The 7,902-nt window shown below is 40.4% G+C and overlaps 1 long non-coding RNA gene across 1 annotated transcript; it reads left to right on the plus strand.

Annotated features, from left to right (window-relative positions):
* Positions 1-1,002: 1,002 nt before the first annotated feature.
* On the plus strand, positions 1,003-3,434 carry LOC123956386. The gene is made up of 2 exons (XR_006821521.1): positions 1,003-1,355; positions 1,445-3,434. It is a non-coding gene; the product is annotated as an uncharacterized LOC123956386 (long non-coding RNA).
* Positions 3,435-7,902: the final 4,468 nt, after the last annotated feature.

Consider the following 7,902-nt stretch of genomic DNA (forward strand, 5'->3'; position numbering starts at 1 on the left):
AATAGACAAACAACATTTTTCCAAACCCTGTATATTTTAGGGAGTGGGGGGTAAGTCCTCATCTTTTATTTCTATTTTTGTTTGCATCAGTGAAACTAGCAATTTAAGCTTATCCAATCCTGTCATTATATTTAAGTTAACACAGTTTACATAGTCACCACAAAGTTTGTGCTGTTTTGTCATGTAGCATATTCATTCTATATTCTTAGGTTTCATTCATTATACTCTTCATTATACTCATTGTGTCCACACTAGCATTGTGTCAGTGTTCTCATAGTTTTCAATATTCTCATGAATAATAGAATAGAACAGAATAGAATAGAATATGCAGCATATGATATGATATACTGTATAGTTTAATACTTGTAGCATAATATATGTGAATGAAGGAATAAACACTGTCAAGTCTCATGATATCATATCTCCAGATTTTAAAGGTTTAAAAAAAATACTGCTAATGCTTTTCTTACATGGCAACAGCAAACATTTTCATTTATACAATCAGTGTTATTTCAGTGTCAGTGTATATTTAAATAATTGTAATTTTGCATGTGCAATGTATTATTTTGCCTTTGAAAATATTATCAAATGGATCACATATAATGCTACAATTCATTTGGCTACTCCTTTCAAATCTCTATTTTGTCCCCGTGTGTTGTTCATCAGAAATCAGTTGTCACTTTCTCTTTCAGCTATAAATGAGAAATTCATACAGCTGACTGAAGTACAGCATAAAAGACAACTTCATTCCCATACGGAAATGCTCTGAGGCAGAATTGTCCCTAATTCCTTTTGTCCAGCCCTCTTGTTCTGAGTAACTCACCTGATTGGTACAAAAACCACCCCCTAGGCTTTTCATTGGCCACATGCTTGACTTTGTCACTCTGCCATTGGCCAGTTGTGTCTGAGAGCCCTCACCCTGCTTTGTGCTGCTGTCTGGGCAGCAGCAGGGTTCTGGAAAGTGGGAGGAGGGAGAAAACCAGTATGAGACTGGAGGGGCTGAGGGGGTGAAAGGACCCAGCTAAAAAAGAGAGGGACAGAGAGAGGAGATAGAGGGAGGAACAGAACCAGAGAGACGACAGAGGCTGAAGAGAAAGGGGAGGGAGCAAGAGGGTTACCTCATCTAGAGCTGCTAGTGCACACGGTGCAGGGGAGAAGTTGTGGGAAAGTAAACAGCAGAGGAGAATTCCAATCTGTTTTCAGCCACTTGCAGCCCTCGCAGGAGACCATAAAGATGAGTGAGCTGGACCCGGCAGCATGGTAATAACTGAGAGTTTATGGTTGATTACCAGGATTAAAGGGTCACCAGGGAGTGCCTGAAGCTTCTTGAAGGACATACTACTGAGGACAAGGAGGTGAGAGGCATACATTTGTTGTCCTCCAAACACTTTCCCGCTTTCCTTCCCTCATTCTGTCTCTCTTCTCTCTCCCTCCTCACGCTCAGCATGGTTAGCATGTTGCAAAGACTGCAGCTTTGTCCAAAGGGGCCATTGATGGAGTGGAGTTGGGGGTGGGTGTGCTGGTTTGTGCCTCTCTGTCTCAGTCCAACAGCTATAAGGGGCAGCTGAAAGGACAAGGGAAGGTGGAGGAGGAGAGGATGGGAATGGCAGATACCCGTGTGGCCCTTTGGCAGAGTACACACCATCATGGACGATTAAACCCGAGTCTGCCTGAGAGAGCCGGCGGGGCTACAGAGCGTGAGGCCTTGTTATGATAGCAGCAGTTCCTGAGACAGACTCCAGGAAGGATGAGTGAGAGATTGGCGGCTCATCCCAGACCCACACCTCTGGCCGGCTGTTTTTCAGCAGCACTGCACAGCTCTTCTACAGCCTCAGGCTATAAAAAGAGATTCCCTGGCCTGGGCCTGGCCTTAACCATTCCAGTTTGACGGTTGCTTCCCGGAGTACAAAAGCTCCTCCCAGGATGGATTTCACGCTGCCTCTATACTCTGAGCAGAATAAAGGGGGGAGACAGGGAGGAGTGGAGTGAGGGGGGAGCTAAGGGACCTTTGACCAAGTAATTTGCATTTTAAGCTAGGGCACTGTTTCTGCCTCATTTGCCGGATGTCCAAGTGCCTTTTTTTGAAGACACTCCATGGACTCACTGTATCAGATTTTTTTGTGCTTATTCACAGTCTAGCACTTCCAACAGACATTAGCAATCCGTGCATGCATGGCCTGAAGCCACCACAAAGACTTCACTATCAATGGGAACCTTCTCCCTTTTGCCACACATTCATTCACTCACGGAAACTTACTGCACTCACGCAATCGTATGTACACACATGCAAGGCCATGGTGTTCAAGTACACAATCGGCCATTTGATAGTGGTGACACGCCTGACAAATGTTTTCTGGTGTACTGTATTACACAATGACCACATCCCTCTGGGAATGTCAGATAATTAACTAGAAGGAGGAATTCTGGGATGTTTGTAAGTTGAGGCTTATCTACAATATTATTTCCTGTAAGCTCTTCCGATATGGACTCCAAGATCAAATAAAAATCACATAATCCTGACTTAACATATTGAGCTTTGAGTTTTACATTGAATAGTGTGAAAATTTCATTTGGCCAATATTAAAAAGTATTGTGTGACACTCCCAGAACGCCTTGCTAACTAAGGTGCACAATAACATCAAACAAAAACTATGGCTCATGGCAACAAGTGAATGTAGGAATCCAATTGAGTCCATTCACATGCATTCATACGCTGTTGGAACAGCCACCAGGGTCAATTCAGGGTTCAGTATCTTGCCCAAGGGCAAATTGTGTGAGACTGTTAACATCAGACATTTTAGATCTACGCAAATGTAGTGCAAATAGCTATTGTTCTTCTGTACTCTGTGGTCCCAGTTGTAGTTCTTGTAGTGATACTGTTTGTCTAAGAGCAAGATCAAGCTAATGTCTTCTCAGCACTCACAGAACTTTATCATAGAGCTTTGACTTGGAATGGGAAAAAGATTGAACTCAATTTGGACACTTTCATCTTCATCATACAGGATCATCACACAAATTAATGTCAAGACTTTCTGCAAAATATTTGATCTTATTGGTGGTGAAATCTTATAGTTTTTGAGCTATGAGCAAACACTTGACTTGTGAGGCTGTCTATTAAAAAGTTAGACAGATTTTAATTAAATCGATCAGCTTACAGCCTAATGGGTAGCACTGTGAAGTCATTGCAAGAAGGTCCCGGGTACAAACCCCGGTCGTCCCATCCTTTCAGTGTGGAGTTTGCATGTTCTCCCCATGTCTGCGTGGGTTTCCTCCGGGTGCTCAGGTTTCCCCCACCATCAAAAACATGCTAGGTTGGTTCTCTAGTCAGTGTCATTTGCCACAGTAGCTGCCCACTGCTCAGGGATGGGTGAAATGCAGAGGAAGAATTTTGCTGCTTGGATGTGTATATGACAAATAAAGTACCTTTACCTTTACAGGGGCGCTATCCTTTCCAAAATAAAGCCTCCCCCCCAAAAAAGATCAGCTTACCCATTACTTAAAGAGACAATTAACATGATCAAAAAGCATCATCTGTTTACAGAAATATATTAAATGGTAATTCCACTGATTTTACAAGTACCTAAGACTGTGAAAACAGTTGTATTAAGTCTTGTGTAGGCAGGGAGTGTTTAAGTATTTGTTGCATTAGGACAGCGGTTTTCCAATTCTTGTTTGCATTGTACCCATGGACAACTATCACTGGATCACTGTGATGCTGAAGAAAACTTAAAAAGGGAGATGGGAGAAGGAGATTTGGTTTTGATATCCAGAGACACTGACACAGAACAGTAATTGTTGAGCAGTTGGCACTTTCTGTTACAGAATATATTAGTCATCTTTAACTTGTCACAGGCTGAAAAATTGTGTGCCAGAATTATTCAAAGAAATGACATGAAATGAAAAAGAAATGACTGTCTAACCTGCACATATATTTATTGTGTTGGATTCTTGATCAAAAAGCATTGTCTGGGCAACACATTCAGGACATTCTTATCTCTGTTCAGTATTTGTACAGTATAGCACACACAGGAGTTCAGTACGCTATTGTGCTTTGAGCACAAACGGCAGATGGGAGGTGGTGGTTGCTCCCACTGTGTCCTTGACTAATGTGACACCACCAGCACATCACTGCTGTTGTGGACTGACACAACTGGAGCTGCTCTCTATAGCAGAGGGCATATGAAGGCCAGACTGGCTCCTGAATGAATAATATATTGCTGAATGTCTTAACAGTGGCAATATGATGGCAAACCTGAGGGAAAGTAGGAATGAACTATCTTGAGTATGCATAGATAATCCTCTTAACGTGTTGTGTTTACAGTGTGATATGATATTCCACAGAGCCTTTGGCACACAGTCTTCAGAAATTCTTTAAAGTGAAATTTTAAATATTCATAACGTTCATGATATATAATGCAATAGGCTTGGCTTCGTCTGTGTTCTAAAATCTTTGGTAGGGCAACGTTATGTTTAAGCAAATTTACAAATGTCTGTGAGCAGCCTCCCACTCAGATTGTTATGCCGTTTGACAGCCAAAGAAAGACATATTCCGTCTGTTCTCAAGGAGCTGTTTGCAGTTCTTAAATTGGCCGAGTCATACTCGCATCTCTTGATGAGAGATCCTCAGGGAAGCTGAAGAAGGAAGGAGCACCAAAGGCAGAATCATCTCTGCCTGGCACTGTTTGTTGTTGTCAATGGTCCACTGGTCTCTCATTGTCTGCTGAGTGTTTGTGTGCCATTTTCTCTAAAGGAAAGCCTAAAGTAGCGTCGCGCTCAGTGACTTTCTGTTAGATTTTCCAATGCTGTTTATTCAGTCTTCACCAGCTGCTGTTCACTGCCCGTGTCTGTTGATATATCCTACTGCAACTGACCAATGGCTGTGAGGTCTGTCTGCAGTTGGTTAAACATTGCACTCTATGAACTAAATATGCAGCCCAGCAGATCTACAAAATCCTGAATGAAAGCTTTGAATATAGTTAGTGGTTAGGAAACTCTTTTATCTTCTGCTTAAAAAAAAAACCCTGTCATTTAATTTTATTTTTAAGGCAGATTACATACTATCTGCTTTGTGAAATGAAGTACAGTACAACAGGGAGCTGAGATGGAATCAGGAAACATAAATCAGGCACCAAGTACACACAAGATCCAACTCCATAATTAAAGATGGCACAATTTGAATGGGAAGACAGTGAAGGAAATACAATTACACAAAAAAACACTTAATATGCAAAACTGCTATATTTAAAACAAGACATAATAAAACTTCAATAAGGTCAGAAGGTACACTGCAAATGTGTGACCTGTTGTACATGCCCATGAGAGTTTATACCTCACTTTCCTCTGTACGCATAGGCCTACACCATACCTCCACTCATTACCACATTTAATACACAGCAGGAGTGTTTTTATAGCTCTATGTAGGTCAGGGACAGGGTGCGTAGGAGTTGGCTTCATCTCTATTCTGTGATGTATCCTTCAAGAATAGCTTTCACACAGCACCACTCCTGGAGCTCTTTGTTTTTCTAAGCTGAAGTCTGATTGATGCCGTGTCCAAATGCTTTCCCTCAATGACACTCATTCAGAATACCTGTCATTTCTTTTCTGAGGTGGATCTTTTAAGTGAAAAAATTTTGGGTTCGTGTTTTGTATTAGTGTTATTTAAAACTAAATCTTACATGGTTTCTATAATGTCCATTCAAAGAGGATGCTGCTTTCGTCTGAAAAATCCTCCATTTTCCTTTAAGTTCTATGAGCCATACTGTAGACTGCACAGCCATGGCCAAATGACCTGTGAGCTAATCAGTACTGCAGTGACGGTTGTAGAAACAATGCTTTCTTAGGCTGAACAGAAGTTTTTCCCTCCACAAAAGAATCATTGTTGATTTGACCAACAAGTGGGCCGACTGGAGAAACTGTGTTTGTGGTACAGTGGAGGCGGCTGGGTCCAAAGGCTGCAGTGGCATACCGTACGTGTAAACAGGCAGAGAACTGATGTAGCAGTGTTTAATTTACATCAATTATCATCATTTAGTTCCACCGTAATTTAAACACTTGTTAAACAGTTATTGTGGCAATTCAGAATTCAAAGCCATCTCTTCTCTTGAACCTCGGTGCTTACAAACATTATGTCCAAATTCAGCTGTCAGCAAGCAGTAAACAACAATGACAGCTGTAACTGACATCATGACAGCCCTTGTATCTTAGTTAAAAAATAAAATGCTGACAATGTATTTTACAATCCGCAAGCAGTGTGTTTCAGGGCAGTTTTCCCGCACATGTTCAGCCGCCTCTGCTCCATGCTGTAATTTCCCCAAAGGAGGCCAACAAACTTCCCTATCAGGCCCAAGAATGTTCCAGCACTGGAAGCAGTTTGATGCTAATTAAAATGTAAAGCAGATGCTGGGTTCTGGAGTGGTAAACTAACATGTACAGAAACAGAGTCAGTACATCACAGGAAATTTCCATTTTATTTTGAAAATATGCTAACAACAAATTTAATTTCCATGATTACAGCTGACAATTTTACATGACCAGCTATTTGTTGAAGAAGTACCATGGGTCCAAAATCACTGCAAAACACATTATGTGTTTGCAACTACTATATGCCTGTACTGATAATGTTTCAATATTCTTTCATTAATTCCTAAAATGTCTTGTCTGCTGCCATTGACAAGACAAGATGAAATTAGCTTCTCAGATAATTGAGGTCTGTAATGTAAGGGCATATGTTTTCGTCCCTGGGTGTGTGGATATCTTAATTAATCTGCCACTAAGCCTCGTCAGACTCTTTGATTTAACTAACAGTCTTTCCAACGACCATATGTCATGTTTATAGCATTTGGAGTAGTCACTCAATTTAGGATGTTTTTACACACTACAAGTATAACACCAAGTTCACCTGACTGCATGTTCTGAAGAACACAAGTCTGAGCATTTCAGTCTAACATTTTGTTGTGAAAACACTGTAGAGATAAGTTAATTTCAGTTCAGTTCAGTGTTATTTAGTACAACAATGAGTTTTATCTTAAAGGTATTTTATATGCGGCTGTTGCTGTTAAGCAGCTTTGGTATGTTTATAAAGACCACAGAACATTCCAATCCTTCTGTCCATCTACTTTTTTTGCCTTTATTAATTAATTTAATAATAAAATTTAATAATTTCTATCATATAAAGGGTGGAAATGTATTGTCAGTACTCTGAACTCCTGAGTTCATATTAAGTGCAGATTCAGGAAAAAAGACTTTGGTTTGTAGTGGAGCAATACTTCAAGGATTGCAAATCCCTGAGGAAAGTGTTGTAGACCTAAATTTATTAGTTATGCATTTTAATACATTTATGAGAATTGATACCCAATTATGAATTTTTAAGATTCATAAAATCATTTTATTTAATTCCTCGTTAAGGGCACCACCGGAGTTGTTATAATCCTAGAGTCTCCGGACCTCTAGGTAGTTTTGAATAATTATACAATTATTACTAGTGATCAGTTAGTTAATAATTGCTCAATTATCTTAAATCAGTCAGTCAGTCTCATATCTAAAGGGTCAATTCTCTTGGCAGGAACTATAAATAGGCAACACACACAGCTCTTGATTATATTACAGTGAATTTATTCTCTAACTAAGGTGATAAAAAGATGGTTGGATACAGGGAACATAAACATTTGCTGAACAATGAGCCTGGAGGTTCGATTGTGGGAAGCATTTGACTCATACGGCATAGGAGCTAATTAAAGTAAACTAATGCTATAATTTAGGAGTTAAAAATGGACATCTGATCACAGATCGTGTGTTAAGTCTTACTGCTTGTCGACAGCCTGCTTTTGGCCTGTTGCACGGGTCCCACGCTAGCTGCCGATCCTGGCTTTTTGCTAGGGATTCTCCAGGGTTCTCCGTGTCTGA

Source organism: Micropterus dolomieu, linkage group LG18, assembly GCF_021292245.1.
Source record: "Micropterus dolomieu isolate WLL.071019.BEF.003 ecotype Adirondacks linkage group LG18, ASM2129224v1, whole genome shotgun sequence".
NCBI classification, from domain to species: domain Eukaryota; kingdom Metazoa; phylum Chordata; class Actinopteri; order Centrarchiformes; family Centrarchidae; genus Micropterus; species Micropterus dolomieu.